This window comes from Chiloscyllium punctatum, chromosome 35, assembly GCF_047496795.1.
Source record: "Chiloscyllium punctatum isolate Juve2018m chromosome 35, sChiPun1.3, whole genome shotgun sequence".
NCBI classification, from domain to species: domain Eukaryota; kingdom Metazoa; phylum Chordata; class Chondrichthyes; order Orectolobiformes; family Hemiscylliidae; genus Chiloscyllium; species Chiloscyllium punctatum.
The window spans coordinates 19,214,213-19,227,161 of NC_092773.1; the positions used below are offsets into that span (position 1 = coordinate 19,214,213).

Below are 12,949 nucleotides of genomic sequence, written 5' to 3' on the forward strand. Positions count from 1 at the left end.
AGCACATGGCTGATCCTAACCAGCAAGTAACTTCGTGACATCTCCAGCCGAGAGTGGAATCGGAGGAGGGTAAGAGGTGCAGAGGGGTTCGAATGCCCTTGGGGGGGGGGAAGAATTCGCAGAGGGCGACTTGATGTCAAGTGAGGGGCTGTCACAAAGAGGTGCAGCCAGAGGCTGGGGGCGCCCCCATTCCTGTACGCAGAAAAATCATTTGTTTCAGGCTATTGATCAGAAACGCAGGGGTTCTCCTCCCCCACTCCCGGCTTTTTGTCTGACCTTTTTTTTGGGGAGTGGGGGTGTTGCGGGGCTTGTTTCCTCACAACTTGTTGGAAAGCACTGGAGACAGAAGCGAGCAGCCGCCTCTCGCTAGACACAAGGTAAGGGGCGGCAATGTCTTGGAATGAGGGGGTGGGGACTGAAAAGTTGTGGCCAAGTTTTGGCAGCGCCATTTTCCACCGGGGTAATGTTTGTTGTTCCCTTTGCTGGGCTCTGTGTGTGTGTCTCTCTCTCTCTCTCTGGGGGGGGGGGGGGGGGGGGGGGGGTCAGGAGGATGGGAAGCTGCTGCAGTGTCTCCCCCCCCCCCAGCTGCTCTGTGTTCCAGGCAGGTCCCTTCGGACTGACTTCACTCCGCGTCCTCGCTCCCCAACCCGGGGACAGAAAACACCGGCGTCTTCGCAAAACTTTACAGCCCCTCACTCCCTCACACATACACTCAGTCCCTCACTCACTCACTCACTCCCCCAGTCCCTCACTCACTCACACACTCACTCCCTCACTCATACACTCACTCACTCCCCCAGCCCCTCACTCCCTCACTCACTCACTCCCTCACTCATACACTCACTCACTCCCCCAGCCCCTCACTCCCTCACACATACACTCACTCACTCCCCCAGCCCCTCACTCCCTCACACACTCACTCCCTCACACACTCACTCACCCAGTCCCTCACTCATACACTCACTCACTCCCCCAGCCCCTCACTCCCTCACACACTCACTCCCTCACTCACTCACTCCCCCAGCCCCTCACTCCCTCACACATACACTCACTCACTCCCCCAGCCCCTCACTCCCTCACACACTCACTCCCTCACACACTCACTCACCCAGTCCCTCACTCATACACTCACTCACTCCCCCAGCCCCTCACACACTCACACACTCACTCCCTCACACACTCACTCACCCAGTCCCTCACTCACTCACCCACTCACTCCCCCAGCCCCTCACACACTCACTCCCTCACACACTCACTCACCCAGTCCCTCACTCACTCACCCACTCACTCCCCCAGCCCCTCACACACTCACTCCCTCACACACTCACTCACCCAGTCCCTCACTCACTCACCCACTCACTCCCCCAGCCCCTCACACACTCACACACTCACACACTCACTCACCCAGTCCCTCACTCACTCACCCACTCACTCCCCCAGCCCCTCACACACTCACACACTCACTCCCTCACACACTCACTCACCCAGTCCCTCACTCATACACTCACTCACTCCCCCAGCCCCTCACACACTCACTCACCCAGTCCCTCACTCACTCACCCACTCACTCCCCCAGCCCCTCACACACTCACACACTCACTCCCTCACACACTCACTCACCCACTCACTCCCCCAGCCCCTCACACACTCACACACTCACTCCCTCACACACTCACTCACCCAGTCCCTCACTCACTCACCCACTCACTCAGTCCCTGACTCACTCACTCACCCACTCACTCACTCAGTCCCTCACACACTCACTCAGTCACTCCCTGACTCACTCACCCAGTCCCTCACTCCCTGACTCACTCACCCAGTCCCTCACTCCCTCACTCAGTCCCTCACTCACTCACTCACCCAGTCCCTCACTCACTCCCTCACACTCACTCAGTCACTCCCTCACTCACTCACTCACCCAGTCCCTCACTCCCTGACTCACTCACCCAGTCCCTCACCCAGTCCCTCACTCCCTGACTCACTCACCCAGTCCCTCACTCAGTCCCTCACTCACTCACTCACCCAGTCCCTCACTCACTCCCTCACACACTCACTCAGTCACTCCCTCACTCACTCACTCACCCAGTCCCTCACTCAGTCCTTCACTCCCTGACTCACTCACCCAGTCCCTCACTCAGTCCCTCACTCCCTGACTCACTCACTCACCCAGTCCCTCACTCACTCCCCCAGTCCCTCACTCACTCACACACTCACTCCCTCACACACTCACTCAGTCACTCCCTCACTCAGTCCCTCACTCCCTCACTCACCCAGTCCCTGACTCACTCAGTCCCTCACTCACTCCCTCACTCACTCACCCAGTCCCTCACTCACCCAGTCCTTCACTCACTCACTCCCCCAGTCCCTCACTCACTCCTTCACTCACCCAGTCCCTCACTCACCCAGTCCCTCACTCACCCAGTCCTTCACTCATTCACTCCCCCAGTCCCTCACTCACTCCTTCACTCACCCAGTCCCTCACCCACTCAGACCCTCACTCACTCAGTCCCTCACTCACTGATACCCTCACTCCCCCAGTCCCTCACTCACTCCTTCACTCACCCAGTCCCTCACCCACTCAGACCCTCACTCACTCAGTCCCTCACTCAGTCCCTCACTCACTGATTCCCTCACTCCCTCACTCCCCCAGTCCCACACTCACTCACTCCCTCACTCTGTCCCTCACTCACTCACCCAGTCCCTCACTCACCCAGTCCCTCATCCACTCAGACACTCACTCACTCACTCAGTCCCTCACTCACTGATTCCCTCACTCCCTCACTCCCCCAGTCCCACACTCACTCACTCCCTCACTCTGTCCCTCACTCACTCACTCAGAGCCTCACTCACTCACCCAGTCCCTCACTCACCCAGTCCCTCACTCACTCCCCCAGTCCCTCACTCACTCCTTCACTCACCCAGTCCCTCACCCACTCAGACCCTCACTCACTCACTCCCTCACTCACTCAGTCCCTCACTCACTGATTCCCTCACTCCCTCACTCACCCAGTCCCACACTCACTCACTCCCTCACTCTGTCCCTCACTCACTCACTCAGTCCCTCACTCACTCATTCACCCAGTTCCTCACTCACTTAGTCCCTCACTCCCTCACACACTCAGTCCCTCACTCCCACACTCACTCACCCAGTCCCTCACTCAGATCCTCACTCACTCACTCACCCAGTCCCTCACTCACTCAGTCCCTCACTCACTGATTCCCTCACTCCCTCACTCACCCAGTCCCACACTCACTCACTCCCTCACTCTGTCCCTCACTCACTCACCCAGAGCCTCACTCACTCACCCAGTCCCTCACTCACCCAGTCCTTCACTCACTCCCTCACTCACCCAGTCCCTGACTCACTCATCTAGTCACTCAGTCCCTCACTCACTCACTCACCCAGTTCCTCACTCACTCCCTCACTCTCCCTCACTCAGTCCCTCACTCCTGCACTCACCTAGTCCCTTACTCACTCCCTCACTCAGTCCCTCACTCACTCAGTCCCTCCCTCACTCACTCCCTCATTCACTCACTCACCCAGTCCCTCACTTCCTCACTCACCCAGTCCCTCACTTCCTCACTCACCCAGTCCCTCACTCACCCAGTCCCTCACTCACTCACCCAGTCCCTCACTCACTCACCCAGTCCCCTCACTCACTCACCCAGTCCCTCACTTCCTCACTCACCCAGTCCCTCACTCACCCAGTCATTCACTCACTCATGTAGTCCCTCACTCACTCACCCAGTCCCTCACTCACTCACCCAGTCCCTCACTCCCTCACTCACTCCCTCAGTCCCTCACTCACTCCCTCACTCACCCAGTCCCTCACTCACTAACCCAGTCCCTCACTCACTCACCCTGTCCCTCACTCCCTCACTTACTCCCTCACTCACCCAGTCCCTCACTCACTCACCTAGTCACTCACTCACCCAGACCCTCGCTCACTCCCTCACTCACCCAGTCCCTCACTCACTCACCCAGTCCCCTCACTCGCTCACCCAGTCCCTCATTCACTCCCTCACTCACTAACCCACTCAGTCCCTCACTCACCCAGTCCGGCACTCACTCAACCCCTCACTCACTCACTTAGTCCCTCACTCTCACTCACCCAGTCCCTCACTCACTCAGTCCCTCACTCACTCACTCACTCAGTCCCTCACTCACTCCCACACTTACCCAGTCGCTCACTCCCTCACTCACTCAGTCCCTCACTCACACCCAGTACCTCACTCACTCCCTCACTCACCCAGTCCCTCACTCACTCACACCCAGTCCCTCACTCACTCAGTCCCTCACTCACACCCAGTACCTCACTCACTCAGTCCCTCACTCACTCCCTCACTCACTCACTCCCTCACTCACTCAGTCCCTCACTCACTCACTCCCTCGCTCACTCACCCAGTCCCTCACTCACTCAGTCCCTAACTCACTCACTCACCCAGTGCCTCCCTCACTCCCTCACTCACCCAGTCCCTCACTCACTCCCTCACTCACCCACTCCCTAATTCACTCACTCCCTCACTCACTCACTCACTCAGTCCCTCACTCCCTCACTCACCCAGTCCCTCACTCACTCCCTCACTCACCCAGTCCCTAATTCACTCACTCCCTCACCCACTCACTCAGTCCCTCACTCCCTCACTCACCCAGTCCCTCACTCACTCCCTCACTCACCCAGTCCCTAATTCACTCACTCCCTCACTCACTCACTCAGTCCCTCACTCCCTCACACACCCAGTCCCTAACTCCCTCACTCACTCAGTCCCTCCCTCACCCAGTCCCTCACTCACTCCCTCACCCACTCACTCAGTCCCTCACTCCCTCACTCACCCAGTCCCTCACTCAGTCCCTGACTCACCCAGTCACTCAGTCCCTCACTCACTCAGTCCCTCACTCACTCAGTCCCTCACTCACTCAGACCCTCACTCACTCACCCAGTCCCTCACTCACTCAGTCCCTCACTCACTCCCTCACTCACCCAGTCCCTCACTCAGTCCCTCACTCACCCACCCTCCCTCACTCACCCAGTCCCTCACTCCCTCACTCACTTAGTCCCTCACTCCCTCACTCACCCAGTCCCTCACACAGTCCCTCACTCACTCACTCCCTCACTCACCCAGTCCCTCACACAGTCCCTCACTCACTCACTCCCTCACTGACCCAGTCCCTCACTCACTCACTCCCTCACTCATGCAGACCCTCACTCACTCAGTCCCTAACTCACTCTCACACTCACCCAGTCACTCAGTCCATCACTCACTCAGACCCTCACACACTCAGACCCTCACTCACTCACCCAGTCCCTCACTCACTCAGACCCTCACTCACTCACCCAGTCCCTCACTCACTCAGACCCTCACTCACTCACCCAGTCCCTCACTCACTCAGTCCCTTACTCACAGACCCAGTCACTCGCTGACTCGCTCACTCCCTCACTCGCTCACTCGCTCACTCACTCCCTCACTCACTCACTCAATCCCTCTCTCACCCAGTCTCTCACCCAGTCCCTCACTCACTCAGTCCCTCACTCCCTCACACACCCAGTCCCTCACTCACCCAGTCCCTCACTCAGTCCCTCACTCACTCACCCCCTCACTCACCCAGTCCCTCACTCCCTCACTCACCCAGTCCCTCACACAGTCCCTCACTCACTCAGTCCCTAACTCACTCTCTCACCCAGTCCCTCACTCACCCAGTCCCTGTCTCACTCACCCAGTGCCTAACTCACTCACTCACCCTGTCCCTCACTCATTCACTACCTCACTCACTCACAGAACGCATTCCCTCCCCGCCCTCCCCAACCCACCCTCCCCCACTCTCCCGCACGCCTTCCGCCCCAACCCCTTCTGCCCCAACCCCTTCCACCCCAACCCCTTCCCCCACACTCTCACCCCCCCTTCCCCCACCCCTCCCCACCCCACCCCACCCTCCCCTCCCCACCCCTCCCCACCCCTTCCCACCCCTTCCCACCCCTTCCCACCCCTTCCCACCCCTTCCCACCCCTCCCCACCCCACCCCTCCCCACCCCTCCCCACCCCACCCCTCCCCACCCCTCCCCACCCCTCCCCTCCCCACCCCACCCCTCCCCTCCCCTCCCCACCCCTCCCCTCCCCTCCCCACCCCACCCCTCCCCACCCCACCCCTCCCCTCCCCACCCCTCCCCACCCCTCCCCTCCCATTGTGTGCATTGCAAGCAGATCATCCCATATAAAGTGTCTGAGGGTAACAAAACAAGCAAGGAATACAGTGTTACAGCAGCAGAGAAGGTGCACAAAGAGTGAAATTCGCATTAACTTTGAAAAAAGGTGTATTCAGAAGTCTAATAACAGCGGATAAAACGTTGTTCTTGAATGTATTGTTGTCTGTGTTGAAGCTGTGCTCGGGCACATTGTGCCATTTCTTGGTCAATAAAGCTCACTTTATATTTCACAGTCATTTCCAGTTTGCTGCTATTCTTCACTGTAGATAGTGAAATATTATTGAGGTTCCTTTCATAGAGGAAGCTGAGAACATTAATGCATATGTTCATTCCTCACCTGCAATTTGTCGAAGTGAGTTTTCCCTGCATTCCTGCGATTTTGTATCTTTTCTGCATTCTCTCTCCATCTTTTCACCTGTACCAAACCACAACTGAAGAAACAGGAGGGGTTGAGTCTTTTTCCCAGTTCAGGGCAGTCATGAGTGATGTTGCCTTCATCACACTTTGTCATCCTTTAATTCTCTGAAGGACCAAAATTCTGTATGTCCTCATCTGAAATAAATTCCAAAGATTCACAACCCAGACAACAAAGAAATTCCTTCTCATGAATGTCCTTTTATTCTGAATCTGAGGACTTTTTAAATTCCTGCCAAACTTCCTGTGGTCTCTTCTCGGAATCTCACTCTTTTTCTCTTCCTAGTTCCAAAGTGTACAATGACCTCCTGTCGGTCTCTCTCCCCTTTGAGAACATTCTGCACCCTCTCCAAAATACCCTTGATTCTGGCTCCAACCTGTATCTACCCCATCAGTCCCCACCCTGTCAGTCCCCTGCAGAATCTTTTATGTCTCGTGGGATCGCCATCTCACATTCTTCTGAAGTCCAAAAACGCGATCCAATTTACTTAGCCTCTTGCTATCGGACGATCCCGCTGTGAAATGGATGAGCCTCCAAAATGCTGGCACCAAAACAACTTTGCTGTTCTTGAAATATGGTGGCCAAAATTGGACACAGATTTGGTCTCACCAGACCACTGCAGTTCCTATCTTCTATGCTCCACCCTCTTGCAGTAAAGTCCAAAATGCGATCGTCTTCCTCATTGCTTGTTGTGTCTGCAGGCCAATCGTCTATATGCTTTGTACAAGTAGGCCACATCACCCATAAACCAGGTCCAAGCAGCGGGCCATGGAGGGGGTCAATAGGGCCGACTGTCTGCCTCTCTTCCGCGGTTACGTTAGAGCCCGGGTGTCTCTGGAGAAGGAGCACGCAGTATCCACCAACACCCTGGAGTTGTTCCGGGAGAGGTGGGCGCCGCAGGGAGTGGAGTGCATTATTTCCCCCTCCAACTCTATTTTGATTTAGTCCCTACCCTCCCCTTCACTGTTTTGATCTCACAGCATCGCCCTGTGGTTTGAAGGGCAGTGCTTGTCACTGGCCACTCGGGTGTGTTTCCTATCTTTCTGGTGGTGGAAATTGAATAAAGATTCGTGCACCTTGTTCGGCAGCAGTGTGTGTTGCGTGTGTGTGTGTGTGTGTGTGTGTGTGTGTGTGGGGTGGGGGGGTAGGGGGGGAGGTGTGAGAAAAATAAGTATGGAAAAAACCAGAAAATAAATACCACCCCACCACTGTTCCCAATGCTTCTGAGCATCAACATTCCATCTTGTTACTTAAGTAAATTTACAATGCAATGTGGATTCTGGGTAATCCAAGATCGAGGACAGGAAAACATTATGGATGTAAGACTTGCTTCTTTTTTGAGGTGTTCCCAGTGTTGGAGCTGATCTTTGTGAATCTAGCAGCAGGAATTACTATTTTATAAGCTGTTGCAGTGTTTTGGAACCTTGGGAGAAAAAAAATATCAAAACAAACAAGGAGGAAGACAGTACCGACATGGGAAATGATTCAAACAGGGAAAGAGACGGACATTGCTCTCTGCCCCAGCAGTGAATCTGCACAGTTACTGCCTCTGCTGTTTGATTTTCAAGGATCTCGGGGCATCAGAGTGCTTCGAAGAAACATTAAGTAAGAGTGAAATTCACAGCTGACCTTGGAGAATGCTGTGTGTGGGAGAGCTCCCAGCATGGGGAGCAGCTGAGTAGCTAGTTTTGAAGTGGAAACCTTACTATTTATTTTGTACAGCTACAATAGTGACTAGAACATAGAAAATACAGCACTGAACAGGCCCTTCAGCCCACGATCTTGTGCCGAGGGTTATTCCTAATCTAAAATAAAACAACCTAATTTACAGACCTCTCAACTCCCTGCTCTCCATGTGCATGTCCAGCAGTCACTTCAGTGTCCCCAATGACTCTGCTTCCACCACCACCGCTGGGAACACATTCCATACATTCACAACTCTCTGCGTAAAGAACCTACCTCTGACGTCTTCTCTATACCTTCCTCCTAATATCTTCAAACGATGACTTCTCGTACCAGTCAATCCTGCCCTGGGGAAAAGTTTCTGGCTATTGATTCTATCTATTCCTCTCATTATTTTGTACACCTCGATCCGGTCTCCTCTCTTCCTCCTTCTCTCCAGAGAGAAAAGTCTGAGCTTATTCAACCTTTCTTCATAAGGCAAGCCCTCCAGTCCCGGCAGCATCCTGGTAAAGCTTCTTTGCACTCTCTCCAAAGCCTCTGTATCTTTCCGATAGTAGGGCGACCAGAACTGGACACAATATTCCAAGTGTGGTCTCACCTGGGACTTGTAGAGCTGCAGCAAAACCTCAGGGCTCTTAAACCCCTGTTAATGAAAGCCAAAACACCATATGCTTTCTTAACAACCCTAGTAGAGTGGGTTACTTTTGGATTATACATTTTTATTGAGACCTGTCTCATGATTAAACTTCAAAAATATAAAACATAGTTACTAAGTTAGCCTGGAGCAATGATCTTAGAGCAGTAGGACTGTGCTATTTTCTGGGTCTGTAGATTGTTAGGGTGCAGACATGGACTTTTGTCGAGTGAGGTGCTCGTCCTGTCAGATGTGAGAGGTTAGGGAGATGTGATTGATGATTATGTTTGCAGAAAGTGTGTTTGGTAGCGAATCCTATCGGATGGCATGGATTGGTTGGAACCACAGTTGGAGGCAATGAGGAATTTACAGGTGCTAGGGGGTGTGATGGATGTCAGAAAAAACACAGATACCTGGATGGGTTACCTTCAGAAAAGGTAGGAGAGGAATGCAGTTAGTGCTGGATCCTCCTGTGGCTATCCCCATCTCAAACAAGTGTGCTGTTTTGGAAAATGTAGGGGGTGATGGATTCTCAGGAAAATGTAGCACAGACAGCCAAGTTTCTGGTATCAAGACTGGCTCAAATGTAACGAGTGATCGATTGTGATAGGGGACTTTCTAGTCAGAGACACAAATAGATGTTTCTGAAGATGACAGCATGAAATCAGAATGGTGTGTTGCCAGAATCAGGGATATTTTGGAGAGGGTGTAAAATATTCTCGAAGAGGAGAAACACCTGCAGGAGGTCATTGTATACTTAGGGACTAATGATATAGGAAGAGAAAAGGATGAGATTCTGAGAAGAGACCATAGGAAGTTTGGCAGGAATTTAAAAAGGAGATGTTGAGTATCATAAGATCTGGATTTCTCCCAGTTCCACAAGCTAGTCAGGATAGGAATAGGGGGATAGAGCAGATGAATGCATGACTGAGGGGCTAGTGCAGGGGAGATAGATTCACATTTTGGATCATTGAAATCTGTTCTAGGATAGAATAGATCTGTACAGATTGCACCTGAATTGGAAGGGGATTAATATACTGACATGGAGATTTGCTAGAGAGGTTCAGGAGGATTTAAACTTGTAAGGTGTCGGGGGAGGGGGGTGGTGGCTGTGATGTTTGGGATCCAGGAAGATGGTGGGGAAAGAGATCGGTCTGAGACTGGTTCAGTTGGGAAAAGGAGCCAGTCAAACAGTCAGGGCAAGCAGGAACAAAGCAGAGAATGAGCTCGGATTGATAAATGCGAGAGGCCTAACTGGTAAGGCAGAGGAACTTGGGGCATGGTTGGGAACTTGGGACTGGTATATCACAGCAATTACAGAGACATGGCTTGGGGATGGAGAGGACTGGCAGCTTAATGTTCCAGCATATAGATACTAAAGGAAGAATAGAAAGTGGGGGCCATAGAGGAGGGGGAGTGGTGTTCTTGATAAGGGATAACATTACGGCTGTACCTAGGGAGGATATTCCTGGGATTACATCCAGGGAAGTTATTTGAGTGGAATTGAGAAATACGAAAGGGATGATCACCTTATTAGGATTGTACTTTGACTCCTCAATAGTCAGTGGAAACTTGAGAAGCAAATTTGTCAGAAGATCTCAGTTATCTGTAAGAATAACAGAATGTTATGGTCGGGGATTTTAACTTTCTAAACATAGGCAGGGACTGCCATAGTGTTAAAGGCTTGGATGAAGAGGAATTTGTTAAGTAGGTAAGGAACATTTTCTGATTCAGTCTGTGGATGTAACGACTTGACCTACTCTTGGAAAACTTTACCTACTCTTGGGAAATAAGGCAGGGCAGGTGACTGAGGTGTCAGTGGGGGAGCACTTTGGGGCCAGCGACCATAATTCTATTAGTTTTAAAATAGTGATGGAAAAGGATAGACCAGATCTAAAAGTTGAAGTTCTCATTTGGAGGAAGGCCAATTTTGACGGTATGAGGCAAGAACGTTCAAAAGCTGACTGGGGGCAGATGTTTGCAAGTACAGGGATGGCTGGAAAATGGGAAGCCTTCAGAAAGGAGAAAATGAGAGTCCAGAGACAATATGTTCCTGTTCAAGTGAAAGACAAGGCAGGTAGGTGCAGGCAGTGTTGCATGACGAGAGAAATAGAGGTTTTTGTCAAGAAAAAGAAGGAAGCATATGTCAGGTATAGACAGGATGGATCAAGTGAATCCTTAGAAGAGTATAAAGGAAGTAGAAGTATACTTAAGAGGGAAATCAGGAGGGCAAAACGGGGACATGAGATAGCTTTGGCAAATAGAATTAAGGAGAATCGAAAGCGATTTTATAAATACATTAAGGACAAAAGGGTAACTAGGGAGAGAATAGGGCTCCTTAACGATCAGCAAGGCAGCCTTTGTGTGGGACCGCAGGAGATGGGGGAGATACGAAATGAGTATTTTGCATCAGTGTTTATTGTGGAGAAGGACATGGAAGATATAGAATGGGGGGGTGGGGGGAAGTAAACAGTGACCTCTTGAAAAATTTCCAGATTACAGAGGAAATGGTGCTGGATATCTTTAAACACATAAAGTTGGATAAATCCCTGGCACCTGATCAGGTGAACGTTGGAAATCGTAAATAGCTCTTCATTTGGAATAGGGGATAGAACCTTCTGAACAGGTATTACAGGTGAAGGAATAGTTTAAATTCAGTTAATAAATGAGTCCTTAAAATGCTTCAGGATTGCTGAAGATTTTTGGTGAATGTTACAAAGGCTGTGCCCTGGTTTTAGTAACTCCTCAGGTATTCCTGGTTAAGTCACGTGGTTTAGTTGTAATTACAGAATTGCAATGCTGCAGTTTTTTCCAAAGTATATCAAATATCAGCCAACTAATTCAAGCTATGATATTACAAATGGAAATGTGACCAGCTCTTTCCTTCTCATTCTTTCTGAGTGAGATTCCATTGAAAACCAGTACTTTTTCCTGCATTCCACAGATCGTTTTGATGTTTTTGAGCTTTCAGGCAACTGGAATGTTGACCCTAATGAACTGCGACATGCTGCCAACTGCAAACAAATGCTGTCCTTAAACTCCATCTTGAAGTCACTCGACCAACACTGTCGGAAGCAAAGGGGGCAATATCCCTTTTCGGAAGGGGAGAGCAATCAGAAGATTGAGTTTTATGCTGTGACTGATACCTTGTTCGGTGTCTTTTTGCCTCCTGCCTTTCGGATCATCCGACATGATGCTGCATAGATTGATATCCCCGACTTTGGGGTGGTCAACAGTGCAGAAATTGTCCAAATTTTTTGCCAGTCCAAATTTCATCTGGACTTTTCAGAGCAACTGAGAGAAAATCTGCTGCCCGGCTAACCCAACAGGGGCTTTTGGCAGTGAGACTGCCTGGACATCTCTCAGAGAATGTTTCCTTCAAGGTCATTCAATAGCTTTGTGGAACTTGGTCCAGCTGGGGGCATTTTTCCCGGAGCGTCGGAGGCTGAGGGGTGACCTTATGGGGGTTTACAAAATCATGAGGGGGCATGGATAGGATAATTAGACAAAGTCTTTTCCCTGGGGTGGGGAGTCCAGACTAGAGGGGCATAGGTTTAGGGTGAGAGGGGAAAGATATAAAAGGGACCTAAGGGGCAACTTTTTCACACAGAGGGTGGTACGTGTGTGGAATGAGCTGCCAGAGGAAGTGGTGGAGGCTGGTACAATGACAGCATTTAAGAGGCATTTGGATGGGTATATGAATAGGAAGGGTTTGGAGGGATATCGGCCGGGTGCTGGCAGGTGGGACCAGATTGGGTTGAGAATATCTGGTCGGCATGGACGGGTTGGACCGAAGGGTCTGTTTCCATGCTGTACATCTCTATGACTCTAAGTGATGCTCATCAATAACAACATGATAGCTAAAATGACTGGGATTTAAAAAAAAACCAACATACTAAGTAAGAAACACATTAACCAGCATCTTAGGTTTTCACAGGACTGTACTTGGGAAAAATTCCCAGGGATTTTACAGAAATAGCAGAGGTAAATGAAAGCATGACCTTTAAGGACAGG

The 12,949-nt window shown here is 51.4% G+C and overlaps 1 protein-coding gene across 2 annotated transcripts in view; it reads left to right on the forward strand.

Annotated features, from left to right (window-relative positions):
* LOC140459731 (histone acetyltransferase KAT6A-like) overlaps positions 1–12,949 on the forward strand; it is a 261,877-nt gene continuing 248,928 nt past the window's right edge. Inside the window, exon 1 of one of the 2 annotated variants that reach the window (XM_072554188.1) lies at positions 1–69. The gene's annotated coding sequence lies outside the window, so the exon portion shown is untranslated. Of the gene's footprint in view, positions 70–237; positions 378–12,949 lie in introns of those variants that run through there. The other variant, XM_072554189.1, reaches the window with a different exon arrangement.